This window comes from Phoenix dactylifera, chromosome 5, assembly GCF_009389715.1.
Source record: "Phoenix dactylifera cultivar Barhee BC4 chromosome 5, palm_55x_up_171113_PBpolish2nd_filt_p, whole genome shotgun sequence".
Classification (NCBI taxonomy): Eukaryota; Viridiplantae; Streptophyta; class Magnoliopsida; order Arecales; family Arecaceae; genus Phoenix; species Phoenix dactylifera.
This window is the reverse complement of record NC_052396.1, coordinates 18,553,522-18,576,604: the sequence shown is the minus strand read 5'-3', so window position 1 is coordinate 18,576,604 and position 23,083 is coordinate 18,553,522. Positions and strand designations below refer to the sequence as shown.

At 43.4% G+C, this 23,083-nt stretch overlaps 2 long non-coding RNA genes across 2 annotated transcripts; one reads left to right on the top strand and one right to left on the bottom strand.

Annotated features, from left to right (window-relative positions):
• The first annotated feature begins 16,332 nt into the window (after nt 1-16,332).
• On the top strand, nt 16,333-20,065 carry LOC120110914. The gene is made up of 3 exons (XR_005512055.1): nt 16,333-17,898; nt 19,185-19,235; nt 19,842-20,065. It is a non-coding gene; the product is annotated as an uncharacterized LOC120110914 (long non-coding RNA).
• LOC103699783 lies at nt 16,931-18,677 on the bottom strand. Its single transcript, XR_005512054.1, has 2 exons — nt 18,392-18,677; nt 16,931-17,939 (listed from the first exon to the last, which is right to left on the bottom strand). It is a non-coding gene; the product is annotated as an uncharacterized LOC103699783 (long non-coding RNA).
• Nucleotides 20,066-23,083: the final 3,018 nt, after the last annotated feature.

The following is a 23,083-nucleotide window of genomic DNA, read 5'->3' as shown; positions in this document are numbered from 1 at the left end:
AGGGGGAAGCTGTCTTTCGGGCAGGCCTTGTTCAGGTCGGTATAGTCCACGCACATACGCCACTTCCCGTTGGCCTTCTTTACGAGGACTACGTTGGCGAGCCAGTCCGGGTAGGAGACCTCCCGGATGAAGCCGGCCCCGAGGAGTTTGTCCACCTCCTCAGCCGCAGCTCGTTGTCGTTCCGGGGCGGAGCCTCTTTTCTTCTGCTTTACAGGCCTGCTGGTCGGTCTCACCTGGAGTCGGTGGACCATGACCTCAGGGTCAATTCCTGGCACGTCCGCGGGCGACCAGGCGAAGACGTCAGCGTTGTCCCGCCGGAAGCTGACGAGGCAATCCCTCTCGCGGGCGCCGAGGCCGGAGCCGACCTGCACAGTTAGCTCGGAAAAATTTTCTTGTAGTGGGATTTGAATAAGGAGCTCACCGGGCTCTACTTGCTTCTTCCAGAGGGTTTACCTCGCATCGAGTGTTTCTATGGGCAGCGAAGGGCCCATCGGGTGGTCCGGCGCCTCGGCTGGTTGCTTTACTGTGTGGGCCGCCATGTAGCATTGCTTGGCGACCAGCTGGTCTCCGCGGACCTCGCCTACTCCTTGGTCGGTGGGGAACCGCATGAGCAAATGGCGAGTTGAAACCACGGCTCGAAGGGCATTTAGCCCTGGGCGCCCGAGGATGGCGTTGTAGACCGAGGGCAGACGGACCACCAGGAGGTCCATCCTCACAGTGCTCTCCCGGGGGGCGAGGCCGACTGTGACAAGGAAGCTAGCCTCACCTTCAGCCGGGACTGCATCTCCGGTAAACCCAACCAACGGGGCATTGACTCTCCGGAGATGCCCTTCTGTCAATCCCATTTTTTGGTAGGTATGATAATACAAAATGTTGGTTGAACTTCCATTGTCAACTAGGACACGCTTTACATCAAACCTATTCACAATCATAGAGATGACCACAGCGTCATCATGAGGGGTTTCGACCCCTTCTAAGTCCTCGTCCGAGAACGAGATGACTTCATCAGTACGTGGGCGCTTCGGGGGTGCTCCCTGGGCGGCCGTTCCTGCCGAGGCCCGCCCGATCATATTGATGGTGCCGGCGATGGGCCTGTTGTCGCCCGGATTTTCGGTTGGTGCGACATTCTCCGCCGGCCTCCTTTCCTCAGATCGGTTCCTCACGAACCGGTTGAGTACTCCCCGTCGGATGAGCGCTTCTATCTCATCCCGGAGTTGGTAGCAGTCCTCCGTGTCGTGCCCACGATCTCGGTGGAAGCGGCAATACTTCCTGGGATTCCGGGGGAGTCCCGTGTCTCTCATAGGAGGCGGGGGTCGGAAGAAGTCCCGACCCTCGATTTCCATCAGGATTTCGGCCCGGGGAGCGTTGACGGGTGTGTAGTTCTCGTACTTTCCCGGGTACGTCCGAGGCCGTGGTGGGGACCTCGGCCGAGGGAGGGTCCTTTGCTGAGATCGCCTCTGCTGTCGGGGCGGACTTCTCAGTCTGGGGAGGTTCTTCTCTCGGCGGGGGGATCGGCTCCTTTGTCGGCCACGCTCCTCGCGGCGTTTCTTCTGCTTCTTCGAGGCGGGCTCAATTGCCCCCCGCCTGGATGCAACTGCCTCCTCGGCCTTGGCATACTTCCGGGCTCGGGCCAACATTTCAGTGAAGTCGGCCGGGAAAACTCTTCTCGATGGAGAAGAGGAATCGGTAGGAGCGAACCCCAGTCTTCAGAGCCGACATAGCTATCGACTGGTCTAGCTCGCGAACCTCCCATGTGGCGGCGGTGAAGCGGTCCAGGTACTCCTTGAGGGACTCCCCCTCTTTCTGTTTGATGTCGAGAAGGGAGTCCGACGTCCGTCGCTGGCGCCGGCTGGCAGCGAAGTTGGTGGCGAACTGCCTGCCGAGCTGCTCAAAAGAGGACACCGTATTTGGCTTCAGCCCAGAAAACCAAAGCCGAGCGGTCCCTCGGAGGGTCGCTGGGAAGGCCTTGCAGAGCATGGCCTCCGAGGACCCTTGTAGGGCCATGAGGGCCCGATAGCTCTCCAGGTGGTCGAGAGGGTCGGTCGTCCCGTTGTAGGGTTCCACCTGAGGCATTTTGAACCTCGCGGGAACCGGCCCATCCTCGATCTGGCGGGAGAAGGGGGACTTGGTGGTGAACTCAAAGTCTCCCTCTTGTCTTGCCTTCTTGCTGTGGAGCGCCGCAATCTGACGCTCCAGATGCTCAACTTTCCGGTCGAGCTCCCCCACCCGTGGGATTGTCGCTGTGGTTTGCGCCGGCTCATGGTGATCTGGGGCTGACTCTGCCTCAGAAAGTTGGGGTCTCCGATCGAAACCTTCTCCCGGTAATTTCCTCCGGGGAGAAGCTCGTTCTCCATTGTTGGCTCTAGAAGAGCCATGCAAGTTTTGGCTTGGGAAAACCGGGCCGTTGGGGAGACACTCCGGCGGGGCCTGAGCCCGTGGGGGGAGCGTAGGTAAGGCTTCCTCGCGCCGCAAACTCTGAACGGCGGCGGCCAGGGCCTGGACTTGCTGTACCAAGGCGTCGAACTGTTCCGGCTGGACCAGAGGAACTGGATCAGCCGGAGTTGGAGAATTCTGGACAGAGTGTCCAGGGCTTTGCGGGGGACGCCGGGAGATGTTAGAGGCTCCCTTACTTCTCAACTTCATGACTGCTACTCGGACCCTTCCTCTAGCGCCAACTGTTGCTGGAAATTGGACCCGGGGGCAGTCTTCGGTCGAGGAGAGGGAGCGGCGATGAGTTCTCACGGCGGGGCGGCGGTCCGTCGGCGAGCGGCGTCCTCCGTCTGGGGCGGTCGGAGAGAAGGGGCGGCAGGTCCTCGTGGCGAAGCGGTGATCCGTCAGTTGGCGGCGTCCTCCGTCCGGGTGCCTGCACACGAACCGGTGGCCGGGTTTTCCGGCGCCGGTCCTCCGACGCTCAAGTCAGGGAGGGGGCAAATAGTGTAGAAAGGGAGATAAATAATGTCTGTAGAGTGTATCAATCTTCCAACCCCCTCCTGAGAGGCCAAGGCTCCCTTTTATAGGCGGGGGTCGGTTTACCTGCGATGTAACAGGGCGAGGCCGTAGTACGGCTCGGCATGTTGTTCAGGTCGGCGCATGGTCAGGCGAATCATTGCTCTGATGTCGGCGGTGAGGGCGTCGTATAACCCGAACTAGCACGCTGTCAGACGAATTATTGCATTGGTGTCGGAGGTATGGCCGAGATCGGAGACTTATCATAGTTGACTGGACTCTGCTGGGCTGATTTGCCGTAGAGAGCTGAGAGTCCGTAGATGACAGGAGCCATGCGCATTTATGGTGGAGTAAGCCGGAGATCCGCATTTATTGTGGAGTAAGCCGGAGATCCGCATTTATTGTGGAGTAAGCCGGAGATCCGCATTTATTGTGGAGTAAGCCGGAGATCCGCATTTATTGTGGAGTAAGCCGGAGGGTTACAGCGACCATGCGCAATAAATGCCAGAGGGGCGTCAGGGTATGGTCCTCGGCCAGACCTCTGAGGCGCACGGCCGTAGTAGGTGGCTGACAAGAGTAGACCTCGAACATCGGGGTTTTTCTTAGGTCGGAGGTCTCGAGATCGGGCGTTCCGAAGTCGGACGCCGAATTCGGCCGTCCGAGGTCGGAAGTTGTACGGCTTCTTAGGGGCATTTATGTCATTTGGGAAAAAATCTTATTTTCCCCAACAAAAATATATGGTATGCGGCTAGAAACCAAAAAACAGAGCTTCAATATAGGTTGACAGCGAAATATAGGAATGAAATAAAATCGGCTACAATAATTATTATTGTTCTTCTAGTATTTATAATAATTTTTTTGGTTCAAATTAATAAAAAAATAGTATAAATCAACGGAAGAGAGGATAAGATGATATTGAAATATTTTTTTTAATGATCAAGAGAGCCGAAAGATTTTAAAGATAGCTCGCGTTGACCACTAACGGTCAGAAGAATTTTTATTTATCGTCGGTTGGATTACAGAACAGGGAGGAAGAGGAAGGAGATCGCGAGCCAGCGGCATCGCGACTCGCCATCGCGAACGCCCGCGATCAGGATTTTTGATAAGCCGGGGGGGGGGGGGGGTGGGAGGGTTGCCGTGGGGGCGTGGGAAGGAAGCCCGCGGAGGGTGGGGAAGTCGGGCGCCGCGGGGGGGGGGGGGGTGGGAGGGTTGCCGTGGGGGCGTGGGAAGGAAGCCCGCGGAGGGTGGGGAAGTCGGGCGCCGCGGGGGGGGGGGGGGGAGTTCGCAGGGGTTGGGGAAGACGCGCTGCCGGGGGGGGGGGGGGGGGGGAGCTCGCGGGGGTTGGGGAAGACGCCCCGCCGGGGGGGGGGGGGGGGGGGGAGTTCGCGGGGGTTGGGGAAGACGCACCGCCGGGGGGGGGAGCTCGCGGGGGTCGGGGAAGACGCGCCGCCGGGGGGGGGGGGGGGGGGGGAGGGGGGTGCCGCGGGGGCGTGGGAAGGAAGCCCGCGGAGGGTGGGGAAGTCGGGCGCCGCCGGGGGGCGGGGGGGGGGGGGGGGGGGGGGGTGGGCCCGCGCGCGGCTCCCCGTCCTCCACCGCGCCCGGCTCCACCCCCCCCCCCCACGCCCGTCTTCCCCACCCCCAGCGCCCGGCTTCCCCCACCACCAACCCCCTCCCCGCGCCCGTCTTCCCCACTCCCCGCGCCCGGCTTCCACATCACCCCCTCCCCCCCGCGCCCGTCTTCCCCCCCCTCCGCGGGATGGCGGGCGACGCGATCGGGAGTTCGCGCTCGCGAGATCGCCGCGGGCGTTCCCGACGGCGCGATCTCCTTCCTCCTTCCTCCTTCCTCCCTGGTCTGTAACCCAACAGATGATAAACACATCTTCTGGTTCGAAATCTATCCTCTTCGGAGACGCGATCCATCTTTCAAATCTTCAAAAACTCTCCAACTGTTGATCATAAAAAAGATATTTCAATATGATCTTACCTTTTCTTCTCTTTCATTTGTTTATACTATTTTTTCTATTAATCTGAACAAAAAAATATCATTACAAGTGTTAGAAGAACAATAATGGTTGTTGTAGCTAATTATATTTCATTCCTATTTTTCGCTGTGAATCTTTATTAAAACTCTATTTTTTGGTTTCTAACCCCATACCATATACTTTATTTGAGGATAAGAAAGGCGAAATATCACCCATTTTTTATTGATTAATGAAACATAGTATGACTGTATATTATTCTTTCTTTTTTATTATTTTGTTAGGATAGGTTTGGTTGATAAACACACTCTCTTACAATTTATATCGTGCATATTTATGTATTCAATGTACAGGATCTTAAATGGAGCAACAACTATTCAAATTGAAGGTAAAATTTGGAAGACATTTTAAGAAGGTTAAGGATTTTGCAAGACTTAAGTACCACTTTGGAAGACAAAAGAGCTGGTTAGTTGATGTTGACTGTTATTGCTACAAGGACCTATATGATGATATAGTGCATACCTTCAATTTGAAGCTTGAAGAGACTATAAAGATTTGGTCTGTGATTAGACATTTAATGCCTAAGTCTTACATGTTATTAGACACAGATCAAAAATTGATGAGTTTGTTTGAAGAGTACAAGGATTTAAAAGAGTGCTTTATATTTGTCACAAAAGAGGCCAATATTATACAACTTTCTCAATCAACACTAGGCAGTCAAGATCAAATTGAAATATGTAGAAGCACTGCAACTGCAATAGAAGAGATTCGAGAGGATGAAGTAAGAGAAAACCAAAGGTACAACGAAAATGAGCATCTAGCTACGGTAGGCATTGATACTTTAGCTACTACTATTGAAAATAATGACTTTGTTGAAGTAAATGATGAAACTTTATTTCAAGAAGAGCAGGAAACAGATACTGAAATTTATGGTTCTGAGAGTAGCTATCACAGTATTTATAATATCGATTCTGATGATAATGATGAAAATGTCATAGAGTACGAGGGAGAGACATATGAGATAGACATTGAGGATCCTAACATGGCCGTAGGGACAAAATATACAAGTCGAAAACAGTTCAAGGTGGCACTGAGTCAGTATGCTATACTGAATGAATTTGCCGTAAGAGTTCTTAAAAGTGAGCCTGGTAGAATGACAGTGAGTTGCAAAGATGAAACTTGTAATTGGAGACTTCATGCTTCACTATTATGTGATGGTCATACATTTCAGGTATTATGGTTGAAATATGTTAGCTTTTAATTACAGTGCTTATGAAAAATATTGCATGTATTAATATATTATTCTATTTGTATGTGCAGGTTAAAAAATTGAAGGAACCTCATACGTGCTCATCTATAAACAAATGTGGCAACAAGATGGCTACACAATTTTGGATATGTGATAGGATTATTGGTTGGCTACGAAAAGAGGGTGACCTGTCGCCTATTGAGTTAAGAAGGAGATTGTTGCAATTCCATCATCTTGAGCTTCCATACCACAGAGTTTGGAGAGGAAAGGAGCTTGCCATGTCCATGATTCATGGTAATTGGGCAGATTTTTTTGAGAGAATGGAGGATTTCAAGGAGGAGCTTTTGAGAAGAAACCCAGGTAGTGTAGTAGAGCTAATGAAGTAATTGAGACATCAGCCTTAAGCTAGGTAATTATAATGTTTATAGAACTAGTGATTACAGAGCAGAAGTAATTGAGACTAATGGAAGACATGAAGTAATTCTAAATGAACGAAGGTGCTCTTGTCATCTGTGGGAGGTATCGGGCATTCCTTGTGTGCATGCTGCAGCTTTTATTTATAGTATGAGAGATGCAAATTTAGAAAATTTTGTCTCGGAGTACTTCACTATTGCCAAGTATAAGACTGCCTATGCATTAGAAATTGGACCATTACCTGACAAGGCTCAATGGATAAAAGTTGATATTGGATACAAGGTATTGCCTCCTAAGCTCAGTCTAAGACCTCCAGGAAGGCCTAAAAAGAAGAGAATTAGGGGTACAGATGAGAATACATCGAAGAAGATGCATAAATATAAACGTTGCGGTGAGCTTGGGCATCATGCAAAAACCTGCAAAAATCCAGTAGTGGAGGAATCTCAAGCTTCAATGTCCTCTTCTTCTGCACCGAAGAAGCTTGGGAGGTAACATATAGCACTACTTTAACTTAATGATGTTTGTGTTTTATCACTTGGTTATTATTGAAATATTGCAGGCCTAAGGGAAATGGTTCAAGAGGAAGAGTGTCATTTTCAGGAGGCACACATGCAGTGTTCGTAGCACCAAGAGGGAAAAAAAATGAAGGACGACCCCGCAAGCAAGCTAAGAGAATGGAAACTTTAGTTAGAGAAGATAATGCATACCCACAATCTTGATTGGTACATGTTGGATATACTTATCCTAACTTTTGCACCTTATTTGCTTTCAAGTTATTTGGATCACTTTTAGCATTATTACTAAATATAATTTATTAGTTGATATAGAGTTAATTCTCATACTTATTCTTTTTCATTTTTTTGCTAATTGCAGATTTGATCGCATGTTTTGCTGGAGCAGTGAAGATTATGTTGGATATAGATTTTTTTTTTCTCTAGTACAAGTAGGTTGATAGAATTAATGCTATTATTTCTGCTCCTACCTATTCATCTTGGTTGGTGTTTAATGGCTGGAATTATTAAACCGAAATGCAAATCTTGGTACAGGAATACATCTCTTGTTTACTACAACTATGGTGACACTGTTTTGTTTTTGTTTTGGTTTTTTTTCCTCACTCTCTCTCTCTTCCTCTCTAGGAGTTATCGTAGCTAGGAGCACTTAAGATTGCACTGGTGGGACTTTTATCCTTAGGACGTGTACCATTAAAAAGAACCCTAGCTAGCAGGAGAATTGCAGAGCTCCCTTAATCAGGCACCATTATTGTTCAATTCCAAGTTAACGATAAAGATTAAAAGCTGGCTTAATCAAGAACTACAAAGCACAAATATCATAATTATGAGGTGCTGGGTGACCCATGACTTGAAAGACTTGCAATTGACCTTCAGTCAGAACAGATGACTCATGACTTACCAAGCCAAATTTCATATCACACTATTTTTTATCTATATGACTGATTGGACGGAACTTGGCGTCTCCCAGCTCCCCTCTCACGAGGACAAAAAAAATCCCAGACCTTCTTTTTTTTTTTAATCAAAATCCCAGACCTTCTTCCAAAATCCAATTCCATTGCAGAAAACTGACACGACCCATATTTCGTTCAGTGTTCCCTCACTTTCTCCCTTCAAAAGTTACAAGAAACAAAAAACCAAAAAACAGAAGGAAAAAAAAAAAAAAAAGCCAGCTACCGAGACACTGAGGTATCAACAGTGTAATAGATCGAGAGAGAATCCTGACGGACCGAGGTTCCTTTGGATTCTGTGAACCTATGCTTGTTGCCATCCTTCCGCGCTTGAACCCTACTCCCCTTATGATATTAATCCCATCATCAGATCAATTGCTGGAGGTAAATCTAGATACAACCAATTTGCAAATTTTATTGTATATTTTTGTTATATTCATGATAAAGAAACAGGCCTTTGGCCATAGAACCAAATACATTTCTTAATAAATACAGGATTATAAAAGCTATCACATTAATTAATGTATCTAAATTCTTTCCATCTACTAGAATTTTTTTTGCGTAAATACCCTTCTAAATATAGAAAATTGTATGAATATCCTTGTAAAGTTACTATTTGCTTGTATACCCTTATAAAAATTTCTATTTGCACGCCTATCCATTAAGGGTATTTTAGTCATTTTAATTTGAAACCGTTAATTTTTTTAACGGCGTTAGATGGCATGGGTATATATGCAAAAATAAGAATAAAAATGGATAGAATAGCAAAACAAGTATTTTACGAGGGTATACATGCAAATATCAATTTTAGAAGGGTATTCACGCAAAATCCGATATTTAGAAGGGTATCCATACAAAAAAATCCTATATTTTATGGAGTAAGAGAAAGGCAGGAAGGAGATTTCTGCAGTGCCGATTTCGTAAGGTATGATGTTTCCAAATTATTAGCTAACGTTAGGAGAGCCAGTAGCTGTTGATTTAGTAGAAATGTTGTTTTGCAGTTCCAATGAGTTGGTCATGATCACATGATCATGGGAAGGAGGTGGCTGCTATATTCAGTAGCCAAGGGACGGGCTTAAAGTGAAGCATCGGAGGTAGTTTGTGTCGCCGTATATGTATTGCGATACCCTGGAATGGACGATGGATGAGATTCCTCGCATCTCCTCTAACGGCCCTCCGGTATCGCACTCTTTTTATCCACGCACGTGGAGGGTGCTCGATGAGATACAGTGTTTCCCAGTGCTGTGGCGATGACGCCTTCAAATTTGTGCACTTATTTTTTTTCCCCCTAAAAGTTAAGACAAAAATGCGGTGCAAATGGAGCTGCGGATATCTCGTTAGGTGGGCCTTTGATAGCTCGGAATACCTGAAACTTCCATTTTGCTCAGGTAGCGCCTCGCACGGTGTTTTTCACCTGGGAGCCCCCATCCCCAAGTTTCCTCAAGATTAACTTCGGCGGATCGGTACTGGACGGAGGAAATAGAGGGAGTGCTGGATTCATTATTCAGAACCTGAGTTCGCGAGTAGTGGCGGCTGGTGGTTGTCACCTATCGGAGATCTCGGTTCCCAGTGCTGAGCTGAGGGCTGCATGGGAGGGCCTCAGATATGCGCGGTGAGTGCTGCAGGCTGGCTCCATTATTATGGAGGGTGACTCGGCTACCATTATAGGGTGGATTCAGGAGGGTCCACGGGTGGTGGGGTGGGACCATCCCCTACTTCGTAATATTTGGGCGATGGGTAGTGACGAGGAGGCCTTCCTGGCTAAGCATGTTTATAGGAAGGCTAATGGGGCCGCCAATTGGGTGGCCTCTTACGTGGCTAGTCACTCAGGCGGTACTCTCTGAATGTAGGAGGGAGAGCTGCCTAGGGCTCTCCGCGATGTTTTGTTTTCTAATTTTATTGGGTGCGTCCGTACTCGTATACTATGAGGCACCTGCTAAAACTAAAAAAAAAAACAGGGCTGCGGAGTTCTACATGCAACTTTTTATTTGGCGAGAATTACGTGCCGGCTTGGTCCCACTTTAACGTCCGTATCTAAATGGGAATTAGCGTATTGGTTGGTTTTCTTAAATAAAATTCCAAAAAATAAATAAAAGTTCAAAAGTTTGTTATATAAAAAATAAATAAGAATCCTATGTGGATTTTTTTATCTGATTTTCTTTTACATTTTTTTTATTTTTTTTTATTTTGGAGGGGCTCCAACTTTCTCTCTCTCTTTTCTGTATGAAAAAAAAAAATCTAAGTTATATGAAATTCCTTTTCAATCTAATTTTTTTCTACGGCTCCTTTCAATTGTTTTCTGAATTTTGAAGAGTACCCTAACTTTCCTTTCCTTTCCATTAAATAGGTATGAATATATATGATATTATTATTATTATTCATAACATTTTGATAATTAATTATTTTCATAAAAATTGATTTTTCTTCGAAAGAAAATAAAAAATGTATTTCGTCTTATTTTAGAAATTTGAAAATTTTACTATTATAAATATCAGAATTATTATTACATTTCTATATTATATAATTTTTTAAATTAAATGATTTATTATTTTTTCTATTTGTGCTACCGTAGATGATTGAAAGAGTAGTATTTAAAGTAGAAATGTGATCGTATATTATGTATATTTTATAATTTTAATTTTTTTAATATATTTTAAATGTAAACTCTGTATGGTGGATTGATTTATTGGAACCTATGATCTAGATCGTTGGCCAACCCGATCTTTACCGTGGGTTTGATAACGAGTTTGAATAGCAAGATGCGTGAGGAGAGTCCAAATCTAATTTTGCAACTATTTCTCAGCTTACTGCTATTGGCCCACTTAAGCCTAGGGCAGATCGAAGTCTAATCAGGGTTTAGAACTCTGGGTGGTAGTTTGCCCATGGGCCTAAAATCTGAGATCAAATATTCGATCTTTGACATCTTTTGGAATAGGCTATTGGGCCTGCAGTTTCTTTTGATGCCTCTGTAGGTGATCAGGCTTCTTTTGTTTCTGGTTGAATGGAATTGCGCTTGTCTATCCAAGTCACGGCCAACTGAGACTCCTACCATTTTAATAAATACCTTATCTCGTTTCGCACATAAGAAAATTACTTATCTGGGGCTAATGGATGGAGCAACAGAAAAATACTACTTTGTTGAATGACTTTTATGAATGGAGCAACAACCAAATGCTACAATGTCTAACTGACCTGCTAAAAGTAATTTTGTCCATGTAATGCACATGACTAATTTTATGAGTGATTTTTCAATCAAGCGAAAGAAGAATATATGGGTGAGTCTTAATCTTATCAACTAATAAATGTTGCTTAGATTCTGGTATGCAGATGGCTGAGTGAGGGATAATGATGGATGACTGCGATCGAACTAATCGGTCGAAAAAGTTATTAAGGCTTATGCCATGCACGTATCTTCAAGCATTTTATACAAGACATAATTATCAATGCATGAATTGTATGACATAGCATCAAAGATATGTTGGTATACAGTAAAGTGGTCTTTTGATGGCTTAGGATGATAATGTGAACATGTGAAGGAGCCTGCTAGCCTGTTGGCTTATCTTCAAACTTCTACTGTTGCTTATCGTTGACGCGAAATTAAGTTTTTTTCCTTTTTGTCTTTTAAGGGAATGGTCTGGGGCTCAAATTGATTAACAGAATGAAAATTTCATCTTTCCAAAAGAGAGAATAAAGGGAAGAAGAAGTATCACAAGGGTGAAAGTTGGATTATATAAAGGTGAAGGCCCGGCCCGGCCCGGCCCGGCCCATAAGGGCCTGGGCTGGCACGATTCGTGGGCCAAGCACGGCACGGCCCGCGAGCTAGCCTGGCACGGCCCATAAGGGCCTGAGCTGGCACGATTCGTGGGCCAAGCATGGCACGGCCCGCGAACTAGCCCGGAACGGCCCATAAGGGCCTGAACCGGGCCTGGGCCAGTCCAGGCACGGCTCGTCCCCCTTAAAATAAATGAGAATAAAATTTTTTTTAATAAATTAATAAATATTGGGAACTAAGGATTTATTAATATAAAGCCACCTTAATGGTGGGGGGTTTGGCATAGACCCCTACCAGTTTATTAATTTAAATCAAAATGGTACATGAAGGGAGGTTTGGACCTTGGTCTGACCTCCAGAATACAATAAGAAAGGAAAAATAATAGAGATGAGTCAGATGACTCACTTTAACAATTAAAAAAATAAAAATGTACAATTATAAAAAAATAAGAAATAAAAATAAATGATCAAAATCTTACTAATCATCAGTATTCACTATTCAGTAGTGTTTGTATCATCATCATCAGAGGATGTATCATGTCCACCTTTATCTTGAAGTCTCGCCTCAGCATCCAACCAATCTTTGAAGCAGAGAAGCATCTCAACCGTTTCGCCAGTCATCCTACTTCTCTTTTCATCAAGAACACGCCGACCTGCACTAAAAGCGGATTTCGATGCTACTGTGGACATCGGCACAGCTAAAATATCGCGTGCAATTGCAAACATAACAGGATATTGATTTTTAACACTCTTCCACCAAGATAATACATCTAGACTCTTTATTTGATTTTCATCATATGCAGACTGAAGATCATTTCGTAAATAAAATTCTAGTTCACTACTTAAAGATGAAGAAGATGAAGATGAACTTGAAGCATGTGTGTGTTTTCTCTGTGCAATGAATGAAAAAATAGATGACGAACAAGAACTACTAGAAGAAGAAATAGAGCTTTGTACGGAAAATCTAGATCCACGAATTTTTTCATCATATATAGCATAAATATCATAAAGAAGTTGTTTTATCTCAATTTTAGCAGGTTCAGGATCTTGAATCATATTTTTACAATATGCATCAAGTAAAATTAGTACGCCATTCAATTTAACTCTTGGATCAAATACAGCAGCTAAGTTATGCATAGGACATATCTTGTCCCAATACTCATTCCATTTAGATTCCATTTGTTCAATAATAGGCATTAAAACATCATCATATCTATATTCTGCAAATTTTTGACTAATCATATATGCTTGTTGTAAAAATGAACATGAAGTTGGATATTAAATACCAGAAAGAACATTAGTAGCATTATAAAAACTAAGCAAAAAATCTTCCAAAATTTTTTCTTTATTCCAATCAATTTCAGTCAATGTAAAGCCTAATCCACGATCATTAATATATGCACTTAATAAGTTTTTATATGGGTATGCATCATGTATCATGCTATATATTGAGTTCCAACGAGTAATTACATCAAGTTTAAATTTTTTAAAATGTTTACCATGATTTATACATAGTTCCTTAAATTCTTGAAGTCTTGATCTTGAAGCATGAATAAAAGAAACTGCATTTCTAATTTTTGAAATGACATCTTGAATCATGCCCATGCCAGCTTGAACAGAAAGATTTAAGATATGACATGCACATCTAATATGCAATAAATTTCCATTTAACATGGGATTCAATGAGTCCTTTAATAATGTAACAGCAGAATTATTATTAGATGCATTATCAAAAGTAATAGACATAATTTTATCATTAATATTATATGAACATGCAGTTTGATAAATGGCATTTGAAATTTGTTGCCTAGAATGTGGAAAATCAAAAGCACGAAAAGCAAGAATACGTTTATTTAATTGCCAATCATTATCAATATAATGAGCAGTAATAGCAATAAAATAATTACTACCTACAGATGCTGACCAAATATCAGAAGTTAATGAAACTTTTACATTTAAAGTAGAGAGTGTTTCAATTAAACTTTGTCTCATTGCTAAAAAGTTAGTCACAGCTACTCTTCTAAATGTACGCCTACTAGTTCTTTTGTAAGCAGGTTGTAGGTTTAATTGAACATATTCTTCAAAATTAAAAGATTCACATAAACTAAAAGGTAATTCATCCTTAACTATCCATTTTACAAGTATTTTTCTTTGATTTTCATGATTATATGCAAAATTACCTAAAAGTGATCCCCCTTGTATATTAAGGGTACTTTGAAGACGAGAATCATGCATCCTATGACTCTCTTGATGTCTTTTTAAATGGTATATTCCCCCACTACTATTACAACTATAAAGTTTGGCACATTTTTTATATTTTGCTTCTAGACTCCATCAACCATAATTCTATCAAATTCATTCCATACAGCACTAATCCTCTTACGAGAAGAGGTTTGATCTTCACTCGGTTCACTAGTTCTAGAGGAACTAGGAACATGGGGTTGGGGATTAGTTTCTTCTCCCTCAGAAACAGGAGGAATACCAAAATGACTTTCCTCAAAAGATGACATATCTAAATTGATTAATGCAAAAAATAAAAACTAACCACAAGGAGGACTTGAGTAGAGGACCAGAGGTAGAGCCGAAATTTGTGAGCTTCCTCTTGTGCTCTCAACAAGAACCTCCTTCTCTTCTCAACAAGAACCTCCTCTTGTGTAGCACTTGAACACTTGCTAAATGCAAACTAAAAATTAAATTGCTAGAAGAGCACTTGCTAAATATTGCTAAAAAAGAAAAATAGTAGTAGTAGAGAAGGAGAGAAGAGTTGGTTTGGTGCGGTAAGAATGAGGGAGGAAAGGGGTATTTATAGGACTCCAAATATTTTTTTCCCAAAATACCCCTCAAATTAGCCGTTTTATGATTGCTGGGAGGGGTATTTTGGGTAAAAACCAAAAATAGCCGTTATGGCAACGATTTTTTTTTTTGCCAGACGGGCCGTGCCAGGCACGGCCCATAACGGCTATTTTTTTTTGCCATACGGACCGTGCCAGGCACGACCCGTCTCGTGCCAGGGCCCGGCACGGCCCACCACCCCACGGGCCTCGTGCCGGGCCAGGCTTAGCTTATAGGCTAAGCGGGCCGTGCCTGGCACGGCCCGTTTAGTAACAGGCCGGGCCAGGCACGGCCCGTTTAGTCTGTGGCCCAGTGGGCCTGGGCCGGACCCGGCATGGCCCGATGCCCATCTCTAGGTGAAATAGGGTTTGCTTCAGTGGTCATACCCCTTTTCTTTAGTAACTTGATGTTTTATGTTTGATTCATGAATGATGCATCTCGAAAGATATTGATTTAAATAATTGTAATGCGGGTGGGTCTCCTTTCTTTTCTCTCAACAAGAGTTAGTTTATATGAAACGTTATTGAAAATTTATGGTCTTAACTTTTCCCTTAATCTTACTTTATTTAGAAAGAATTGCGTAGTAGGATATCATGTAAATATATCTTGACGTCCATCTAACATATTTTATGAAATAACCCTCATATGAAGCAGAAGTATGCTCTCAATGTGCTAGCTATTTGCCTATTTATTTTTCCTGCTCCATGAAAATTTATGCAAATAACATCTCATGAAATATGATGTTTTTTTATTAAGAAAGTTAACTGAAAATAACAGTGCAGCAGACTGGGTTGCTTCCTATATTACCCGGTACACTAGGGAGGTTCTCTAGACTAGCTTAGATTGCATCCCACACTTTTTATTTTGTTTACTTTCTTTTAATATGTCTGACTGTACTCACGTTAGAGGTATATGAAATGGAATACCATTTTGACAAAAAAAAAAAAAAAAAAATCTAGTGCATGGCTGACAGCAGACCCACGACTGGTGCTTATTTAAAGCATGACTCCAAAGAAGAGGCCCTACTTGATGAGTGAATTTCAACTAAATAATGCTGCGGCTTAACAAGGACAGATTACAGTAGGCCCAATTATAGCTATCCCGGTCAACGAGACCTAAACAACCAAAGCAAGGATTTTTCCCATCACCGTCTCCTTCACAGCCCACTTCCTCTATTCCTACCACTCACTAATTTGCTGCCCGGGGAATTTGACCATCATAAAATTTTAATTAGTGCAAAAAATATTGTGACCTATGCTCAGCCTAATCCGAGATTGGGTAACCAATTGGGATAATGCTTTAATTTAATCATAATTTTCAAATAGAATACGACCTTTAAAATCCAAATTGGGACAATGCTCTAACCCATACTCGATTTATTTAAAATTTGGATTAGAAAATTGTATCCATATATCTCATTCTAATTAAAGAAATTCTTGATCCATACCTGACCAAATAAAATTGGGCCTGGTTGTGCTTTTTTTCTTTTTCGGTAGAATCATTGCAATTGGTTTTGGAGAAGATGCCAGAATATGGCCGAATGCCAAGTTCATATCGATTTGAGGGATTTTGGGGGGGGGGGGGGGGGGGGGGGGGATGCCATTCCATGGGCTTAATCCAAAATGTTAGAAACTATAATATTATCTTGAAAAGTAGGTATAACAGCAGGCAGTTGATGCACGCCGAGATCCAAATTATCTGCAGGGGTTATTAGGGCAACTTTTCTAAAATTTTTACACAGGGCAGCTTGTCTCTCCTTCTCGAACTCGAACTTACCAGTTTTACCGTCCATCAAAATCCCATTGATGTGGGGAAAAAGAAAAATATAAATTAATCACATAATTATATTTTATTATTAGTCATTTGTGATTAATCCCCTATTCTCTTGACTTATCTTCTTTTTTACTTTTTATCTTATATTTTATTTTTCCTTTTCTAATGCTTTTTTTCTCTAATCCAGTAGGAGAGATCAAACAGTAAAAAATTATTATTTTTTAAATAAATATAATTAGTAGAAATAAACTCGGAAAAGTTTAAATTCTATAAAAAGTAAATCTCGACTTCCATGTCAACTTTGCTTTCAATTACTCTATCGAATTCTTCTCAGATTAGAAAATACGTTCGGTGAAAAAAAAAAATTTCAATTTGAGTAGTTCATTTTAGGACTCAAACAATAAAATTTTGGCCCTTTTAAACTCCTAAGAGATTAGCTTTATAATGTAGGTCTCAAAAAGTTATTTAATTTTAGAAAGAAAAAGATCATCACAATCAACAATCGTATGACCAAAATTTGGCCTATTTTACTTTCTTATTCAACCCTACTATAGCTATATCTTCCCTTGTTCAGATGATTTAGCTCCTACTAAAGATTTGCTTCACCATCTCGCAGCTGAACCCCTACCTAAGGGGCCACCCCCTTATCACCAGACCCCTCCCCTCCAACCGCCTCTCGAACCCCTCCGGCATCCACCCCTCGCCGGCGGCCTCGCTCACCACCCAAACAACCGGGTGCCAGGCCAACTTCAACCCCAATGCCATGCCCTTCAGTTGCTCGCCGGAGAAGTGGCTCCAGCTTCCGAAGCAGACATACACCACCGACTTTGGTTTCTTGGTGCCAAGCCAGAAGAGGCAGCGCTAGCGGTTGGCAGCGGCGGCTGGGTCGTCGCCCCCGCGGGCGGCGAGGTCACCGGCGTTGGCTGAGGCGAGCGCGACGGGCCCCACGAACCAGGACCGCATGCGGTCGACTTTGAAGTAGAGGTCGGCGTAGGCGGACTCGATCTCGGCGAAACTGTTGAAAAACGACACCGAGGCTTCCGGATTCGCCTTCACTGAGGTCGTCCATGGCGGCGGTGATGGGGCTGTCGCCGCGGAGGAAGTCGGGGAGCTCGCGCCGGACCATATGGATGGGGTGGGGAACGTAAGGGACAAGAAAGGGGTCGTCATCGCTGGAGACAGCGAGGTGGGACTTGGGAGAGGCAGCGGAAGGCGCCCATGACGCAGACGGGGAAGAGGCCGAGGGCGTGGAAGGAGAGGAGGGGGACGGCGAGGTCGCGCGCGATGGCGGTGGTCCAGGGGACTAGGGCCAGGTGGGGATCAGAGGAAGGCCCAGGTGTTAGGTCCTTCAGGGGAAAGCTGGGGGTGACACCTCACCCCACCTAAAAGAGCCTTACCGCTCTCCTTCCTCCCCAAGGACTTTCTAGGACGATGGCTGAAGCACCGGAGCAGGAGGCACCGCAGTTCATCCCCAGGTAAGCTCCCTGATCATTCTGTTTCTTCCTTATTTTTTTTCCTGTTCCAAAATAAAATAGAGGAGGGACTCCGTACACGGTTCTCGGCTGCAGCCGCTGCCGGCTCTCGGCCGGGGGGTTGCAGTCGGCCGGAGCCCCATTCCCTTCTTCATCTTCAGTGGGATAGGGGGTCTCGGTGAAGAGAAGAAGGGAGGAAAGAAAAGAAGAAGAAAGAAAGAAGAAAAAGGAGAGAGGGAAGAGGGGACTCCCGTGTGCGGCCGCGAGGGTCGTCGGCGCCGTTGGTCCCCGCCGCGGGCTGTTCCTTCCTCGAGGTCTCTCTTCTCCACGGGAAGGAGAGAGGGTCGGCGACCACGGGCCGCGGCTGCTACAGCCGCCACGGGAGCCGCCGGCCGACCTCAATCCGGCCCCCGAGCCCCGGCATGGGGTCGCCCCCCCCTCTATGGTCACGAAAGAAGAGGAGAGGAAAAGAAGAAAAGAGGAAGAGGGGACTCACCGGCTCGTCGTCGTGTGCAGCGGCCGCCGGCTTCGGCCGCGAGCACCGTCGACACGAGCGTCGACCGCAGGCGCGGCCAAGAGCGCCGCAGGCTCGGCCGGGGACGCCTCAGGGCCTGGTCGCGGACGCCGCCGGTCGTGGCCCGGCCCCCTCCGCTTGCCGTCCTCCCCTCCGCTCGTCGTCCTCCCTTCGTCGGAGAAGAGAGGAGGAGAAAAGGGGGGAAGAGAGGAGGGAGTCGGGAAGGTTCTGGAGAAGAGAAGAAAAAGAAAAGAAAAGAGAGAGAAAGAAAAAGAAAAAGAAAGAAAAAAAAAGAGGGAAATGGAAAGGAAAAGAAAAAAAAAAGAAAAAGAAAGAGAAGAGAAGAGATCCTTAACGGGTCCGGCCCAATGGGACGGATCGGGTTCGGGTCCGAAACCCGTTAAGCCCAATAATAAGAAATTGGTTTAGCCAATTGAACCTGAACCCGAGCCCAATCAATTGAGCTAAGTCTGGACGAGCCCAAACTGTAAATTGGGTCAAGTCCGAACCGAATTAAGCCTAAATTAATTTGGGTCCGAATCCAATTAAGTTGAGTTAGTTCCAGCAGATTCAATTGAATATGAATCAGGCCCAATTTAAACCCAATTCAACTAATTTGAGGCCAAATTGAGCCCCAAAGGCTCTAAATTGGGTAAATTGGACTTGGGCTAGATCCTTGGATGGGATCCAAGCAAGTAAGTTCATAGTATGATGAACTAAGAAATTTTATGATAAATAAATGGGGAATAATGTAATCCCTATGATGTTGTTTTAGGTGATTAAGGATTTGTCACCTGGACTTAAGAAATTTGGAAAGTGAATTGAGGTAAGTAATCTATTTTAATCTTATTATGGATCATATGAGTACTATGTTTGTTAAGTTTTTAAAGTGTTATTCATGCATGATACGTTATGATGGATAAGTAACTTGCCTGATCTCATAAACTATGGCCATGTATGCACCATGATTATGATGATATTTTAATCATGCATGCAAGTTAGTATAACGGAATACTATCTAGCCAAGAGGCACTACAAATGGACTCAAAGATGCTACTAATCGAATGCAACTGAGCTGGCCTTGCTCGTGGCCGAGAATGACTGAGCCTGCTCCGCCAGTGGCTGAATAATAACTGAGCTGGCCCCGCCAGTGGCCGAGACTAACTTCGCAGTAGCATCCGAGAGGATGGACCACGGCATGCCGGTGGCACGGTTTCATATGCATATTTTATGAAAATTCTGTTTGACTGAAAATACTGCTTTGTTTTCCCAGCATACATATTTTGCCTTGATAAATTGTGAGATAATATGCATGTCAGCTTCTCAAACCCTGCATAAACATGGTTACCATTATGTTCGATCCGGTAAGATTATGTATGATTACTTACTGAGCTGTGTAGCTCATACCCGTTATTTACATTTTCTCTTTCAGATCCTCACCACTGATAGCTGTCAAAGACACTTACTTTTGTATCAGGGCTTCTTTCGGGTAAAGCAAGTATACTTTTGTGTACATAAACTACATAGAAACTCTGTATTTGGGTACTGACCAGCATATTGTACTAAGAATGCTTTCATATGAAAAGATTTGGTTGGTTTGACTACCCTGTTACCCATGTATGAGGCTTCGTGCCAATGGGGGATGTTCATAATAAAATTTATAAGTCATTTTCAGATGTGATTGGAGGCAAAGAAAGAACATTTGCTTAAGATATAACATTTCCATATGATGTGATTGGAGGGGGGCGGGGGGCGGGGCAGCCGTGGATAGGCAACCAATGGGGGATGTTCATAATAAAATTTATAAGTCATTTTCAGATGTGATTGGAGGCAAAGAAAGAACATTTGCTTAAGATATAACATTTCTATATGATGTGATTGGAGGGGGGGGCGGGGCAGTCGTGGATAGGCAACCAATGGGGGATGTTCATAATAAAATTTATAAGTCATTTTCAGATGTGATTGGAGGCAAAGAAAGAACATTTGCTTAAGATATAACATTTCTATATTATAATATTTTTTGACCAGCTCGTTTCAGAGCTCAAACAATATAATTTTTGTCCTTTTAGATTCCTAAGAGGTTAGCTCTACTATGTAGATCTTAAAAAGTTATTCGATTTTTTTTTAAAAAAATATCTCAATTAGTCGGCGTATGACCAAATTATGGCCTCCAGAAATTTGGCATGCAATTTGGCTTTTCGATGTGGTGAATTTTACTCTTAAATTCTTTTCAACCCTACTCATAGTAGCTAAAATGGTCTATATCGAGTCTTATAATCCTCTTAGATCAGGGCTCCTCTAGTTTACAAGATTTAGCTCCTACTAAATCAACATTGAAGATAGAAAAATGCTTGCTTCACCATATTGCAGCTGAACTACTTAGCTTTACACGGAGATGGTTTCTGGTCTTAGTCTTCTTTATTATATGGTAGATTATTCTCTCTAGATATGGAAAATAGCTTTACTACAGGACTTATTGATGTTTGTCTTAAAGGCATCACCAATCGAGACAAGATCTTGATGAGTTAGGCAATCATCTTCTCTAGTTATGTACAATGTTCCTTCATTTCGTCATCTATTGAGATAGAACTAGTAGCCATACTTGTCTTTATCTTTCAATGTACTTCATGCATGGATAGTCATTATCCTCATTGCTTATATTGTTCGCACATCTTAACCATGAGCTAAGACCCTCCTAAATTTAGGGGACTGAAACGGATGGATAGAGAGAGAGAGAGAGAGAGAGAGAGAGATGACCTCAAAATGCCTGCGATGGGTTCCGTTCCGGAATTTCAATGAAGTGCGTCATCTGCAACGACCGTGGTGGGGCCGGGGGCATCATCAAAGTCATTTAGATCGTGTCCGGGCCTCAAGGCAGGGGACTTCGTCTTGTGCCTCAGTAGAAAGTTCATCCGAACGAAAACAAGCCAGGTCGACATCGCCAGTTCTACCGAAACAAGCCAGGATTGATGTATCCGAGTTGGTGGCTTATAGAATTATTATAACATATCTATATTATATAATTTTTTAAATTAAAATTATTTTCTATTTATGCTACAGAAGATGATTGAAAGAGTAGTATTTAAAGTAGAAATGTAATCATATATTATGCATATTTTATATTTTTAACTTTTTAATATAGTTTTATATTTTTTAAAAAAATAAAAAATAGAAAAGTAGGATTTAAAGCGATTGCTACCCGGTCATCAAGTTTTATAGGGTCACTGTTTTGTCCCTTTGTTTACAGTATGGGCCTAGCATGTGGCTGAGCCGCAGAGAGATCATTCCTTTTGTGCTCTTTCAGCTTCCAGATTATTTCTTTTTTAGGATCAGATTGACGAATGACGAGGATGCGTCCCCAGGCAGCGACCGCGTTGGATGGTGATTGATGCGCACATGCATTTCTATTGGCACTTGTTGGAAACCAGCAGTTTGGATTCCATAATAGATATGCTAAGATTTAGAATCACAATAATAGTGTATTTAAGTTTGAGATATACCAGCGGAAGACATATTGAATACGATTCTTCAATCACCTGTAATAATAACGTCTGGATCTTTCCTTCCTTACTCCTCAGAAAAGATAGCTGTCAATGGGACAAGCTGGGAAGGGTGGGGGGCGGGGGTTTGGGTGCAATTAAAAAGTGGGGATGGGGAGGGGAATAAGTTCCGAGGGCAATTAAAGGGGGGAATATGTGGTGCAAAATGTCCCAAGCCATAATATTATCTTGAAAAGTAGGCGGAACGGGGTGGGTATATGTGATGCAAAATGTCCCAAGCAATAATATTATCTTGAAAAGGGACTCCCTTTTGCGGGCTGCATCATGATATCGCGCCAGTTTCTTTTGGGGTCGGAGTGACGCAGAAGCGCACCTGAAGAGCGACCGCCAAAAAATATAATTTGATGATAATAGAAGAATAATAAAATTTTAAAAATAAAATTAAAAATATTATAAATAAAATATATTTAATGATTACTGATAATGTTACAATTAACATCTAACCAACAAAAAATATTAAATATATAAACTTTAATGTAAGAACTTTTATGAGTATGAATATATAACGATTCATAAAAAATGTAAATATTGAATATTAAATATAAATATTAATATAAGATATTAAATTTCTTTATTAAATAAGTATTAAAAACCTTTTATTTAACTTCTATATCAAAATATTAATATAAGAATTTATATTAATATGAATATTAATATAATAAAAGGGTCCCGTTTCTTTAACCCACACTTCTCCACGCAACTTTTCTCGTCCTTTTCAGACAGGCGAGCGACAATAGATAATGTATCTTCATGCGCCCAATCTTGGGGACCTTCGGTATGTTAAAATTAGAATATATGCGTGGTCCGTACAGGTAATTATTTCTCAGCTTACTTCTCATGAAGAGCCAACGTTGGACTCTTTTGCGTGAATGCGGCCCACCACGGCGCTTCGTCGTCTCCACCTTTATGGATACAAACAAAGGCCGCCTCCCACCAACTCGCATATATACCTTGGCTCTACTTCTTTTCACATTTCCATCCCATCCCTTTTCTTTTACGGGAGCGGCCCAATATATTTAAGAGGCTAAGTTTATTTTATCTTTGAGATTTTTTTTTTTATTTTTATAGTGGATCAGCTTAAGATAAACTCATAATTTTTTTTTCTTTTTATTTT